This window comes from Podarcis tiliguerta (assembly GCF_965153285.1).
Source record: "Podarcis tiliguerta genome assembly, chromosome: Z".
NCBI lineage: Eukaryota > Metazoa > Chordata > Lepidosauria > Squamata > Lacertidae > Podarcis > Podarcis tiliguerta.
The window spans coordinates 18,197,941-18,214,009 of NC_139553.1; the positions used below are offsets into that span (position 1 = coordinate 18,197,941).

Sequence of the window (16,069 nt, forward strand, 5' to 3'; positions counted from 1 at the left end):
CAAAGCAAGCCCGCCTTCTCAACTTGCCCACTCGCAATATTGTTTGCTGGGACTTCAGCGCTGCCTCTCTGGATTGCCCAGGAGAAGTAGACGGGGAGGAGGGGGGAATTGGCAGATGAGGAAGTTGGCAGGGGGGAGAAGTGTCATGCCAATTTATGCAGGCTTACACAAAATGTAAATACAGTGGTACCTCAGGTTAAGTACTTAATTCGTTCCGGAGGTCCGTACTTAACCTGAAACTGTTCTTAACCTGAAGCACCACTTTAGCTAATGGGGCCTTCTGCTGCCGCCGCGCGGCCAAAGCCCGATTTCTGTTCTTATCCTGAAGCAAAGTTCTTAACCTGAAGCACTATTTCTAGGTTAGCGGAGTGTGGAACCTGAAGAGTATGTAACCTGAAGCGTATGTAACCCGAGGTACAACTGTAATAGGCTTCATACAATATATGCAAATGCTTTCTGAGGTCCCAGGAAATTTCTGGGTCTCCTCTTTTGACTCCCAAACCCTTCTTTTGATTCATGGCAGGGGCACGATGTACCCCCTCCCTCCCTCCCTCCTGGGCCCTGGCCAGAGTAGGAGATGCCCAGGCAGGGCTGAGACCCCAGCGCTTTTCAGAATGAGGCCCACACAAAAAGAGACACCTGCCTGGCTTTTAGGTCCAAGCACCATCCCCTCAGCTGGGATCCTCATTTCTGCAGACTCTGCCAGGGACCTCTGTGGTGCTTTCATCTTAAAAGTAGCCACTGGTGTCAAAGGGAGTTCTTTGCTTCTCTCACTTAGGTGTCAAGGGCTGCTGGCTTCCTGGCATCCCAGGCCCAGCACAATCTGATAGGCTGGTACCCAGTGCTATTTCACACCCTTCCAAGCTGCAGAGGCGTTGAGGCCTGGCTGGGAGTCTCTGGGAGGTGTGAAAGCTGCTCTGAGAGAGTCAGCCAAAAATCTTGGGTATTTTTGCCATAGCAGGGTGTGGGGAGGTGTGATGGGGAGAGGCGAGAGATTCCCAAACTGAGAATTAAGCTGCTGTCTGCATTTTTATTCATTTATTCTCTTACATCTATACCCTGCTTTGTCCCCTCACTGCATGGAACCATGCATGGTACTTTCCCCTTAAAAAATAAAGTTAAGATTCCTGTCCTCGTGGTTCTTAGTCAGGGGCTGGGGAAGCTAGCAAGCAAAAAGTCCTAGGTTCAGTCAATGCAGGCCTGGGAATGTTCTCCGTCATAAAACCTGGAGTGCTGCTGCTGCTGCTGACAGCCAGAGTTTACAATATAGAGCTTGGTGGACCGATGATCTGTCTCCGTAACAGGGCAGCTTCGTCTGTATTGCCCATCACCTCTCCTCTGGAAGCAGGAAATCAAAGAGGAAATCCTTCTATCTTCCAGCTGTGAAATGAAACAAAAATGCATCAATTTTGTTTATTTCCTGGTTCAATTGTGATGTGGGAGGGAGGGAACTGGGCAGAGGCCAGAGGCTCCCTCTTTAACTCTTCCCATGCTCACACACACACAGAGGTCCAGCTTCCTGGAGTATAGGGAAAGGCCTCTGTATCCATGCTCAGGAACTAGGCTGACCTTCCCCCTCCCCCTTCCTGATTTATGCTCAAGAGGGAAGCCTCCTGGGCCATAAATAAAGGCCACTGCTGGCATGTGAAGTCTGGGAACCAGGAAGTCATTCCACAGCACCCGCCTCCCCCACCCTCAAGCGGTCTGGATTGGAAACGTTGGAGAGAGGAATTTGGGGTGGGGGTGGAGGAACGCCCACAGTTTTCAAACTGCCCAGAGCACAGGAGCTCAGGTCCAACGCCGCAGCTTCTCTCCGCAAGGCCTTTTCCCAGCTGCCCTGAGCTCTGAACCAGAAAATTAACTGGCTTTTCACAAAAAGCAGGTCATAGCATCGATTTATGTCAGGTATAGGGGGACCTTTCCCTTTTGCAAGTCAAAACTGAGCAAACTTGAAAACAGCAATAACCAATGGACTTTGATGGAGGCTTGGTGGGGCTACATCACATTGCTTTGGCCCAGTAGTCTGGGGTTAGGCCACTGAAGGAACGGGATGCCCCCCATTCCTAGGTTCTTCTTTATGTTCAGCCTCCACCAGTAATGCTTCTGAATACCAGTTGTTAGAATCTCTGGAGGTGAGAGTTGCTGCCAGGCTCATATCCTGCATTGACTTTCCTTTGGGGCATTTAGTGGGCACTGTGAGAACAGCAGGCTGGTCTAGGTGGGCCTCCCTTGACTGATCCAGCTGCAGGGCTCTTCTTTTCTGTTCTAGATGCAAATGAGAATAGCAGAGGCATGGCAGGGAGGAGAGTTCCTGTGGCTGTCTCAAGTGGTCTCCACAACCCCCCTCCTTCCAACACAAGGAGAAGCACATAAAGTTGAGTGCCATCAGCCAGTGGTGACACAGTGGTCAGTGTTGGACTAGGAGCTGGGAGACCAGGGTTCAAATCCCCAATCCGCCATGAAGCTCCCTGGGTGACCTTGCAGCCAGCTGCTGCCTCCCAGTGTAACCTCCCTCGCAGGGTTATTTTGTGGATTAAACGAGAGCCATGTATGCCACTTTGAGCTCCTTGGAGGAAAAGGCAGGATAGAAATGCAATAAATAACAAGAACGACAACCATACTGGCAGATGTGCTGAGTTTGCAAGATTTCAGCAGTTTGCATGATCCCTTGCTGCAGAATTTGTGGCCTCTTTTCAGTGCCCTTTGGATTCTGCCAGTGTGATGGTGTCGCTCCTGTAAGACAAAGGCCGTGTTCACCATACCTCACGTTGACAGCTTGCTTGGGGGGGTGTCTTCGAGCCCTGTTGCGAAAACCAGGCCCCAGGGACCCTTTTTGGCAGTCTGGCTGGTTTCTAAAGCTCCCTGCAGGCCTTGGTTTTGCATGAAGTTCTCAATCCGGAACAGCCGGAATGCCTGCAAGAGAGAGAGATCCTTGTCTCTTCCAGAGGGACTTTATCTGATGGACCGGCTCCTTTCTTATGTGCCTGGAAGGAGGAGGGAGCCCCGCCTTGGCCCGGTCTCACTATTCCTCCTCTGCTGGCATCCAGAGGCCTCCTGGCCATTCGCTGAGCTGCTGCCCAACAGATAACACAGCTCAAAGCCCCTTTGTGGGGAAGGACAAAAGGGACTTTTTCTGCAACTCGCTCTTCTCTCTCTCTCTCTCCTGCATTTCTCCCCCTCTGGCTGAGCTTGAAACGCTGCTTATGAAGCATCAAAGGGCCCCTGCGCAAAATGGCGGAATCCCAGGAACAAGGATGATGATCTTAATACGATTATGTATATAGTACAATTAACTGACTTCCCCCATTAAATAATATATACTTTATCCTATATATAAGACATAATACATATATGCTCAATTGCGCTTTAAATATTTACCCCATGAATATCCTTATGAATACTAGTACCCATAGCTGTCAATTTTTCCCTTTCATTGCGAGGAATCCTATTCGGAATAAGGGAATTTCCCTTAAAAAAGGGAAACGACAGCTATGCTAGTACCTATAATTTTACACTCTGTGTCTGTGTTCGTGTGTGTGTGTGTGTGTGTGTGTATATATATATATATATATATGTATATGAAGTCTGCAGAATCAGGCCAATAGCCCACATAGTCCAACATCCTGCCACAGTGGCCAACCGGATGCCCCAGTGGGAATCCTGCAAACAGGACCTGGGTGCAGCTTGCCTCCCCATGGCTCCAGCCTTGATGAGGGAGCCTGTCATGGGGGTGCCTGGTTACACCCCTCAGAAATTTGCGCCTGTTGCCGCGGCCCCTGTGCCCTCCCCCCACCATGCCACTGACCATCATTGCCCTTCACCATGGTATGATTCTGAAACAAAGTTAGCCAGGAAACCTGCTCCTCCTGCTGCAGCTATCCTTACACCACTGAGGGTTCCTCTTCCTGTTATGGAAAGGCATTCCCAAGCACAGAGGGCAATTCTAAAGAGCAGCTGGGGCACATTCCAAATGGGGACCTGAAAGCCACATGTACGATCTGGAGGTCATCAGCACAGAGCAGGGGGCCACGTCCCTCAACCAGGCTTAGTTAAACAGCCTTAGTAAATGGGGGGGGGGGTTCTCATTTTTGCAATATACTCCTTTTGCAATCTTCCACTGCAAAGCAAAACAGCTGCTGAGTTAAATGGGAACTGGAAGCTGGGAAGTGGGCAGCTCAGGTTTAGCACCTCTGGTCCAAGGTCAAAGGAAGGATTTGCTGTCTCAGTGCTGAAGCTGCAGCCTCCTTAATGCTGTCACCTGATTTGTCATTTACCCATGCAATGAACATTGTGTATGGGGGGGGGGGGATGGACCTCCAACAGTCCACCTAGACTTGGATGGACCGCAGCGTAGTGGCAGAGCACCTGTCATGCATGCAGAAGGTCCCAGGTTCAAAGAGCCATAGAACTGTAGGGACCCCAAGCGTCATCTAGTCCAACCCCCTGCAATGCAAGAATTGCAGCTAAAGAATCCCTGACAGTTGTCCCCTAACCTCTATTTAAAAACATCCAATGAAGGACAGTCCACCACCTACTCGGGGAGTCTCTCCCACTGTCAAACGACTCTTCCTAATGTTGAATTGGATTTCCTTTCCATCCACAACAGCATCTCCCAGTGGGGCTCGGAATGCCCCCTACCTGAAACCCCAGAGAGCTGTTGCTGCCAGTCAGTGCTGAAAATACTGAGATTGAAGGGCCAGTATTCTGATTTGGTGGAAGGCAGTAACCTTTTTAAAAAGATCTAGCAAAGTAATCCTGACATTCTTATGTGGTCCTGTGCATTGTGCAAATGAGCTGTGCTTAGTAGACACAGACACCAAACAAAATGAGCTTGCCTGCTTTGGATTCTTCCAGATTTCTGCCTTGCATTGAATTCATGTCAGATAATTTTTGGGGGGGCGGGATAGGCACAGAGAGAAGATGTCTAGCAGTGCGTAAAAGCAGACACCCAAGCAAAAGCTCTGCTCTCTTTCAAGCCCCTCATCCCCATGTAATGATCCTGAGCTGCTAGGGTTACACTTATGAGATGGGACAGGGGGGTGGGGGTGGGGGTGAAGTTGGAGCAAATGCTCCAGTTTGTAGAGCAGCCATGGATTGCAACAGATGACTGGGAATAAACTATGTTAGGAATGCCTTTTGAACACAATAATCTTTGGGAACGCGGTGCCCAAGTTCAACAACTCGGACAGGCTCCTTTAATCCTTGCTGAGGCTGCATTTATTACTTTCTTCTGCTTCTCTCTCTCTCCATCCCCCCCCCTCCCGCCCGTGTGTGTCTTTCTCAGAAAAATAATCCCCAAATCCTGCTCCTGTCCCAGCAGTAGGGTGCTGAGAACTACTAGCCTGCCCTGCTTACCATGATCCCAGTTTATCCAACGCAAAGACTGCCCACATTCAATAGGATACCATCAGCCACTTTATCAAATGCTTTTGGGAAAGGCACCAAGGCAACAGTCTACTGTTGTGGGCCCCCAGATATTGTTGAATTACTATGCTTATCACCCCCATACGGATTATCCCATGGCCAGGGATAATGGGAATTGTAGTACAGCTGGAGACAAAGGTTGAAGAACACTGCAAGAGTCCATTTGTGCCTAGAGTCACTGCAGGGACCCTGAATGGTGCCAGAACCAGGGCACTTTCTGTTCCCCAGCTACCCACCTTCTCAAAGTGGATACAGCCCAGCTATTAACTGTGGTTCCTGCATTGCAGGGGAGTTAGACTAGGCAGCCTTTTGGGTGCCTTTCAATTCTATGATTGCAACCCCTGGTCCTCTTCCAGACTCAGAGCTGATTTTGGAGACTCAGAGGACACCCAATCCAGTGTATTTCCCCCCCTAAAATTTCACACTGTGATCACCATCAGTGTCTCTTCCTTATGTGCCCCCTCCACAAGAGGTCTGGAGGGTGGCAACATGAGAGCGGCCTTTTTATGTGGTGGCTGCCCATTTTATGTGGTGGCCATAATTAAGTAGCAGAGCATCTCCCCAGGGAGGCTCACCTGTCGCCTTCACTACATATCCTTAGGCACCAGGCAAAAACACTCCTCTTCTCTCTGGCCTTTGGCTAATTAAACAATGAATTGCCCTTTAAATTGTGTGTGGGAAGGGATATTTTGTTCGTTATGAAATTTTGTGCTTTTATGTTATAAGCTACCCTGTGATCCTCGGATGAAGGGCAGTTTAGAAATTAAAATAAATAAATAAATAAGGACACGTCTTCCATTTCTCACTTCCTAACTCCCAACAGTCCAACCATAGCATTCATTCACTCATTCATTTATATGTCTGTCCTTTCCAAAGGGCATTTGCAGCAGCCAAATAGATTAATAAAAATGCATAAAATGACACAGTCTTTGAAAAGACTTAACAAATCACTAAAGAACAATGACTGGTAGCAGCAGAAGGCTATATGGACCTAAATTCCTATTTAATTCAGCCCTTTATTCAGAACTACGAGGACTAGAATCTTACTTTGTTTGTAGGAAGGGCCATAATTAATTAGCAGAGCATCTGCCTTGTGTGCTGCTTTGAATGTATACTTTATACTTGACTTTATTCAGCAATATTTTATTATGGATTATTTTATTTGATGTTTTAATCTGTTGTAAACCACTTTGATATTTTTTTTCTTTAAAAATATAAAGCTATATAGAAATGATGATGATAACAACAACAACAACAACAACAACAACAACAACAACAATTATTATTCAATGACATCTCCTTGTGGGGCCAGAAATGTCCCCTGCCTGAAACTCTGGAAAGCCTCTGCCAGTCAGTGTAGGCAATACTGAGCCAGATCAACAAATGGGCCTGATTAAGCGTCCCTGTGCATTGGACTAGATAAGTGAACAACTTTGCCTGGTGCAAAGTAGCTTTCAATAGCAATGCCCTTGGATAATTTTAGACCCTAGGCTAAATGGACTTATGGAGTCCTTTCTTTAACTAGCAGTGTTTATTAAATCATGTCCTTCAAAGTGTGGTAAGCCAGCCGCATTGCGTTCAGGGGCTCTCCTGACATTCCTGCCAATAAGATGGACTCCTCTGGAAGCACTCTTGTTGTATAGCGGCTAGTGTTGGACAAAGACCTGGAAGCTCAAATCCCCATTGGCTATGAAGCTCACTGGGTGCCCTTGGGCCACCCACTGCCTCTCAACCTGACGTACTTCACAGGGTCATTGTAGGGGTTCAGAGTTTGAGTTTGTAGTAAATGTATGTACTTGTACTAGTTTAAACTACATGAGGGCACTGCTTGTGGGGCAATCTAGCCAGCACTTGCTTGTAGCCTCTCTGTCTAAGCTAACTCCACCCCTAAAAGCTGAGCCATCCTCCTTGTGTCTCTTTCTTTTCATCTCTACTCATCCTGTAAATAGTTCCTGCATAAACAAGGCCTAAGAACTCTAGAAACTGTAAGTGATTATTCCAGTCTAATTCATCCAAGATGCAAGATGTGCTAACACCACCTTGAGCTCCTAGCAGAAAAAAGGTTGGATATAAATGCAATAAATAAATATAATAAATAAATAATTGTTCTGGGCCATGCAAACTCTTCTGGGTTTGGAGGAAAGCTTGCAATTTGGGTGACTTGAGGTCCCTCAGGAGCTGCCTCTCCTCCTGCTACTCCTGTTGCCGCCTCTTATTTTCTCTTGGACAATAGTTTATCTGCCCCTTTCCTGTTTATTTTCTCCCCTAACAAATGGACTTTGATGCCATTTTTCTTCCTTTTTCAACTGTGTTTCCTGCCTCCTGATAGCAGCGATTGTTTTCGTATTGCACACCAGATCCCTGCTGCGGATCAAGCACATTTGCCTGAGCCCCATATGGTGGCGGGGGGGGGGCATAGGGAGAGTCAAGCCTGCCTTTAAGCATGAACTTGCACAATTTGCAATCTTGAAAGCAGCACACCAACTATCCTTTGAGATTTGGACTTCTCCACATTTTGCAATACAGTTCTCCAGCCCAGTAATGTGTACAAAAAGGCGCACACCAGAGCAAGGTGTGCAGGATGCCTCTGAATAATATCAGTAGCTGGGAAGCTCTCACTGCCGTCAGGTAGGTCCTGCTTGAGGGATTCCCATAATGGGCGCCAGGTTTCATAAGAATATCAGAACAGTGTTGCTAGGTCAGGCCAAAGCCCACTTAGTCCTCGCAGTAGACAACCGGCTGCCCCAAAGGGAAGCCCACAAGTGGGACCTGATCACGACATCATCTCCCCACTTGCAGTTCCCAGCAACTTATATTTAAGGCATTTCTTGTAGCCATTGATAGTCATATCCTCCATGAATATGTCCAGTCCTATGAGAACTGGGCATAGGGCATTTATAGGCAGGTTTCTATTTGAATTTATGCACTACTCATTTAGTTGCTATTTTGCAAGGTGAGGTACAACTTTTGTCTCCCTTCCTAGTGGAAACCAGCATCTATGAGAGTTTCTCATTGTCTTTGCCAGCATGCATTATTGCAAATTTAAATGGGGCAAGGTGGAGAGAAAGAGAGTACAGATGTAGGACACGGATGGGATGTTCCCCAAGGGCAGCTCTAAGGTAGGAAAGAACAGACCAGTGGCCCAATGGCCAAACCAGGTCATGACTGAACTTGCTTAGGAGTGATGCCAGTCTCTCCCCAAATTCATCTGCCTGAGTCCCAGCATGGCATTGTACCAATATCTTCATGCTATCATACCAATCCATGGTGCAATCTCATTTGGAACACTATGTACCGTTCTGGTCACCTTGCCTGAAAAAGGATATTGCAGAGTTGGAAAAGCTTCAGAAAAGGGCAACCAAAATTATCAAGGAGATGGAACGACTCCTCTATGAAGAAAGGCTGCAGCACCTTTAGAGAAAAGGTGAGGAAGACGGGACCTGTGGTTACTAGCAAGTGTGATTCAGAAACATTATTGCCTCCAGCTGTGAGGGAAGAGCACAGCTATTCATAGAATCACAGAACTATAGAGCCATCTAGTCCAATCCTCTGCAACTCAGGAATCCCAGCTACAGAATCTATGGCCATCTGATCTCTGCATAAAAACTTAAAATGAAGGAGAATCCACCGCCTGTTTCACTGTCAAACAGCTCTTAGTGTCAGAAAGCTTTCCTGATATTTAGTCAGACTCTCCTTATAACTTGAAGCAATCGGTTCTAGACCTACCCTCCAAATCAGGAAAAAACAAGCTGTGGCCGGTAGCCAATGATAGCCCTCTCCTCCATGAATTTTTCCAGTCATCTTCTAAAGCTATTCAAGATGGCGGTCATCAATGCCTCCTGTGGGAGTGAGTTCCAACATTTAACTGTGCTGCATGAAGACATCATTCTTATTATCTGTTCTGAATCTTCCAATATTCAGCTTCATTGGATGTCCACAAGTACTGGTGTTATGAGAGAGAGGGAAAAGCTTTTCTCTGTCTGCTTTCCATGTCGCATACATAATTCTACAAACTTTTTATCATGCCACATCTTACTTACTTTTTCTCTAAACTAAGTCCCAAATGCTGCACCCTTTCCTCATAGGAGAGACACTCCATCCCCTTGATCATTTGAATGTCCCCTTTTCAATTTTTCTTGGACCTTCAGCTTCATGAGTTAGATCCCAATCCCGCTAATTTGATCATCTTGGTCTGCCTGGGAAGGGAGGTAGGAGAAGGGTTTGGCTGTTATGCTTGGCCCTCATCCAGGCAGCATTTTCACTTAGAGACACTCAGGGTCAGGGAGGGCTGGGAAGCCCACTCCTCAAACCAGTCCTTTCACAGAGGGGAGGGGGTAGCAGCAACTTCAGCAATGGTCATAAAAGGATGACAGACCCCGCCCCCTGTACTTTGAGGGAGAAAGCAGAAGGAGGAGGAGGGGACCGACCTCAGGCAGGTCTTCATCCATATGGTTGGGACCGGTGTGTTTCACCTGGAGAAGAGGAGAGGGAGAGGTGAACTGACAGCCACCTTCAAACATCTGAAAGGCTGTCCCAAGCTTGCAAGTTTGCTTCCTGCTGCTCCAAATGGCAGAACTCTAACCAACAGATTCAAGTTGCAAGAAAGGAGATTCAGACTAAACATTAGGGAGAACTTTTGGATGGTAAGAGCTGTTTAACAGTGGAACAGACTCCCTCGGAAAGCAGTGGACTCTCCTTCTTTGGAGGTTTTTAAGCAGAGGTTGGATGGCAATTTGCCAGGGACTATTGTGAATCCTGCAATGCAGGGGGTTGGACTAGATAATCCTTGAAGGCACATCCCAACCCTACAATTCTGATTCTATAGCCTAGTGACAAAGCCTCTTTCTAAAGCAAGGACCCAGCCAATAGTGCCACATAGACAGACAACCCTGCAGTCCAGAAGAGACTCTGGCTGGACCCATGAAAATCTCTGTATGTTTGTGTGTGTGTGTGTGTGTGTGTGTGCACGCGCACACACACACCCAAACACACATACCCATGTATGAAAAAACCTGCATTTCAAACCACTGATTTTTTGTTTGCACAGAGCCAAGCAATGAACTCTAATCTATGTGTAATAAGAATAATAAACCTGTGCTGTGAGAGGTGCTGTGGCTCAGTGGGTAGAGCACCTGCTTTGCATGCATAGGGCCCAAAGTTGAATCCCCAATGACATCTCCAGCTGAGTGGGTGTGGAGATCCCTTGACTGGAACACTGGAGAGCTGCAGCTGCCAGGTAGTGTAGACAATACTGAGCTAGATGGACCACACTGCTTGTTCGCATAAGTATGGCTTGTGGCTTACTAGGATGTGCAGACATGGCTGTTGCAAGAACACTGCAAAAGCCTAATCTTCTGTTTCCAACAGAGGCCAGCCAGAGGCTTCTGCAAAGCCCACAAGCAGGTTGAGATGAAAGGTGTGGCTTCCCACTGTTGTCACCAGGATTTCCCCCTTGTATTTGTGGAGTTTGTCTGCCAGGGCTCCTTGTGTCCCAAGGAAAGAGCTCTGCTACTACACACAATTCATTATTTGCTGGATTGCCACTATTGTGTTGTCCTAGGCGTAATCTATTGTGTGTCCCAGTTCCTGGGGAAATCCTCCAGCTGAGAAATAAATAAGACCAATTACTGGAGAATAAGAGCAATGGCATAAAATGGCATAAAAATGGAACCTACTTATCCAAGAGCAGTAAAGCCCCAGGCTTTTTCTCTCTTTGCCACACACCCTGTTTTGTGATCATCCATACACAGCCTCATTTTTCAAGAGAATGTTGGTCTAGATGGAGCTTCCTTCAGCCATCCTATTCTTATAACCTTTTAAAAAAACAAAAAAACAAAAACAAAACAACACTGTACTTTAATAGCACTGAGAAATCTACCACAGAGACTATCAGGGCTACAGCTGCTTTGAATGGCATGGACATTCACATTCTTTTTTAAAAGGAACCTCCACATATAAGAACTGTATCACCCTACTTTCTCTTTTTGTTTATATACCCTGTTTTGTGATCACCCAGTGCATCTGGGCACAGCCTTCGATGCCAAGAGAATGTTGGCCATGTGCGCAGCCTGGGAGTCATTTTGGACTCACAGCTGTCCATGGAGGTGAAGGTCAATTCTGGGTCCAGGGCAGCTGTCTACCAGCTCCATCTGGTACACAGGCTTAGACCCTACCTGTCCACAGGCTGTCTCATCAGAGTGGTGCATGCCCTGGTTATCTTGCTCTTGGACGACTGCAATGTGCTCCACATGGGACTATCTTTGAAAGTGACTCAGAATCTACAATTAATCCAGAATGCAGCAGCTAGACTCGTGACTGGGAGTGGCTGCCGAGACCATATAACACCGGTCCTAAAAGATCTTCACTGGCCCCCAGGACATTTATGAGTACAATTCAAAGTGTTGGTGCTGACCTTTAAAGCCCTAAATGGCCTCGGCCCAGTATACCTGAAGAAGCATCTCCACCCCCATCACTCAGCTTGGACCCTGAGGTCCTCCTCTGAGGGTCTTCTGCTGGTTCCCTCACTGCGAGAAGTGAAGTTACAGGGAACCAGGCAGAGGGCCTTCTCGATAGTGGTGCCCTCCCTGTGTAATGCCCTCCCTTCAGATGTCAAGCAGATAAAGAATTGCACAACTTTTAGAAGACATCAGAAGGCAGCCCTCTATTGGGAGGTTTTTAACGCTTGGTGTTATATATTTTTAGATATGCTGTGAGCCGCCCAGAGTGGCTGGGGAAACCCAGCCAGATGGGCAGGGTATAAATAATAAAATTATTATTTTTATTGGTTTAGGTGGAGCTTATTTTTTCAGTCAGGCTATTCTGATATTCTTTTTAATTTTATTTATTTTAAAATAAACAATTTTATTTATTTTAAAAACTGTACTTTGAAGGCACTAAGGAATCTACCATAGGGCCAAACAGGACTATAAGGTGCTTTGAATGGCACGGACATTCACAGACACAAAAAAAATCCAGTTGCATTAACTTCCTTCTAGGAATGAGTTCATCGTCCTTTATTCTTTAGAATAAAGTGGCAGTTGAGGCCTCTTGCCCAGACACGTAGGATGAGGAATCCAGCTTACAGTTTCTCCTTGGCACACTTGCTGCTGTTGCTGCCATCAATGCATTTCCGTTGCTGCATTTTTTAAAATCTGTCCAATCCCGCCTTTCTCACACAAACCCTGAAGTTCCATCCCTGCCAATGGAAGCATTTATGTATCTTGGGCTAAAAAGCAAATGTCATCCAGGAAAGAAATTCCCTTGCCTCCCCCCCACAACTACATTCACTGAATTTTTTATTTCATATAATTTATACACGGCTTTTTCTTTTTTAAAGAAATACCTCAAAACAGTTTACAAAGAGAATAAAACAATAAAATCATCAGCAAAAACAACTCTTTAAAACATGTCAAAGGCAATATCATCAATACAGTGGTACCTCAGGTTATATACTCTTCAGGTTATATACGCTTCAGGTTACAGACTCCGCTAACCCAGAAATAGTGCTTCAGGTTAAGAACTTTGCTTCAGGATGAGAACACAAATCGTGCTCTGGCGGCGCGGTGGCAGCAGGAGGCCCCATTAGCTAAAGTGGTGCTTCAGGTTAAGAACAGTTTCAGGTTAAGTACGGAGCTCTGGAACGAATTAAGTACTTAACCTGAGGTACCACTGTAAACTAAATACAGATTGAAACACACACCAACATTCCATGTCTAAACAAAAATGTTATCAGATGCTGAAAGGCAGCAAAGATGCCTGCTTGATATCAATAGGCAGGGAGTTCCAGAGTGTAGGTTCTGCCACACTAAAATATCAAGTTCTTACAGATGCAGAGTGGGCGTTATGTAGCACCTGTAAAGGCACCAGTTCTATGGACTGAAGCAGTTGAGTGAGAGTATATGGGGCAAGGTCATCTCACAGGTAAACTGGTTTCAAGTTGTTAATGGCTTTATATATTAATAATGACACCTTTGGGCTCCACCACAACCAAAGCCACCTAGACTGGTGTTTCTCAGCCTCCTGGCAGCTGATACACCACTACTCTCCACTCCCCCAAGTTAAGACGAACATCTGCCTGGAAAACAGGAGCACCCTATAGCACAAATGCTCCATTTCTTAGGATCAGGGTGACTGCCATCTTATAAATAGCTTCCTGCAGGGATCCACCATTGAACTCGGTGAAGCTTACTTTTGACTTCATCAGTTCAAATTGTAAAACACAATGGGTGCTTTAACAAGATATATTCAGACAGCTGAACTGCAGCCTTTGGCTTTTAATTAGAAATGCAACTTTTTTTTTTTAAGTTACCATTTTAAACTGATGGCATGAAGCAGGGGCCCTATCAAAGAAAAGGAAAGTAGTATCTAGCCTCTGCTTGGTTATCTACCTCGTTCTAACTTCCTCAGAGCTAAGAGGCCAGAAACAAACTTTAAAGCCTCATTAGCACTTCACTTATTTCCAAATGAGACAGGCTGACCACCCACAGGGAAACAGGAACACCACAATTCTCGGGGTTGATTCATTTCCCATGCTTTATGTAAAATACTTCAGATAGCTAATGCGTGTTTCATTCCTCATAAATACTGGCACCTGGGCCTAAACCTATCTGAACATATGGGGAAGGACTGCTGCTCAGTGATAGAACAGCTGCTTTGCATGCAGAAGGTCTCAGGTAGGGCTGGGAGAAACTCCCTGCATGAAACTCTGGCGAGCATCTGCCAGTCAATATTGGACATAGTGAGCTCGATGGACCAAATATCTAACTCAGTATAAGGCAGCTCTCAACTTTTCTATTTAATTCAGCCCTTTCTCCACAACGATGACTAGAATCATATTCTATATTTAGCTGAAAGGACTGTAGTTCTGTAGTAGCTTTGCACCTGCTTTGCATACAAGAGGTCCTGGAGTCAATCCCCAATAACATCCTCAGGCAGGGCTGGGAGAGGCAGGCCCCTATCTAAACCTTTGGACAGCTGCTGCCAGTCAGTGCAGACAATACTGAGTTAGATTGACCCAAGGGTCTGACTTTTATTCTAAAATAGCTTCATATATGTTAGGGATGGGGTACCATTTTTCAGCCTGGGGGGGCACATTCCCTTCTGGGTGATCTTCTGGGGACTACACAGTGAGTGCGGCTTCAGGCAAAAGTGGACAGAGCAATGGATGCAAATGTATATCTTTGTTCCATAGGCTGATCTCTACATATGCCCCTCTCTATGTTCCATCCAGGCAAGCAAGCAAGCATGACCAGAGTTCCAATGATGCTTTCCAGCTACAGAGGCAGTGAAGCAAAGCTGGAGAAAGTGTTTCATTCATGGGATAACTAGCCTCATATAAGGTTCCTCCAGCTTAGCCGCATGGCTCTCACAAGCCACTCTTTTGAGTTCCTATACCAATAATGTAAGAACTTTCACCACTGCAACTAAGCCATGTTTTACGGCTTGTGCAGCTTTTTCTGACTGCTGTATGAGAAAACTGTGCACCAGATGAATTAGTCTTTTATTTTCTGTCCTGAATCTTCCAACATCCAGCTTCAATGAACATCCTTGTATTATAGTATTATGAGAGACGGAGAAAAACTATACTCTGTCTACTTTCTCTATGTCATGCATCATTTTATAAACATCTATCATGCCACCTCTTACTTGATTTTTTTTTCTAAACTAAAAAGGCCCAGACACTGCAAACTTTCCTCCTAGGAGAATTGCAATGCCCCCTTTATCATTTTGACAAATTTGGCTAGAAAAAGCAAGTAAAATCAAATCTGATAGCAGGCTTTTGGGGGTCCAGTGCCCCATCTGTTTAAAAGCCAAGATATTGATTGTGTGATTATGTAAGAGAGATGAAAGGGACATGGATGATGCACCCACCCAACTGTCTGGGCAATTGAGTAGCTGTAGGATTCGTGTGGAGCATGCATTTGCCTGAAAAAAAGTGGCTGATTTTATTTAAATAGCCTAGGGCAAATTTCTCACTAAACCAACTTTCCCACGCTGGGACTCTCCTCAGCCTCCACATTTTGGCAATTTTTTTGTTCCCTGAGCTGTCAGGGCAAAATATATAAGCATGCTGGTTTCACTTAGAAGGTTTTTTTTCAGCCCCTGGGGACATGAAAATAATTTACAGATGTGTGTTACCTGTTTATATTTCCTCCATGAACATAATTTCCTAGCTTGCAGGAGTGAAAAAGAATTAAAATAATCTTACGGAGGGTTTTTCTTATCCATTTTATTTTAACTTTCAAGGGGGGGGGGATAAAGAAGGGGGAAAAAACCAAAACCCCAACAACCCCAAACCCTCCGAACTTAATACATGTTTAAATATGTCTGGGCAGGAAAAAAGTTCAGAAGAACAACGAATCTTGTGGAGATTTGCCAAGGTTTCCATTAACAATCATTTATTTTTAAATGCCTAAAGTCCTGCTATTTTAACTGAAAACATGGACTCAAATTGCTCTTTTTAAAAAAATAATGATCTGGCACCCAGTTATCATTTAAGATATTTTATTTTGTGAAAACATTTCTCTCTAATGCATCATTTTAAAAAGCAACAGGGAAAAAGTTAGCATTTGTTACAAAAGAAGAAAGAAGTCTCTATGTCCCAAGTCCCATGATTTAAAAAATATGCCTTTTGGTTAATTACCCA

At 45.6% G+C, this 16,069-nt stretch overlaps 1 long non-coding RNA gene across 1 annotated transcript; it reads right to left on the minus strand.

Annotated features, from left to right (window-relative positions):
* Window positions 1-1,010: 1,010 nt before the first annotated feature.
* On the minus strand, window positions 1,011-3,155 carry LOC310669806. The gene is made up of 2 exons (XR_014507406.1): window positions 2,763-3,155; window positions 1,011-1,380 (listed from the first exon to the last, which is right to left on the minus strand). It is a non-coding gene; the product is annotated as an uncharacterized lncRNA (long non-coding RNA).
* Window positions 3,156-16,069: the final 12,914 nt, after the last annotated feature.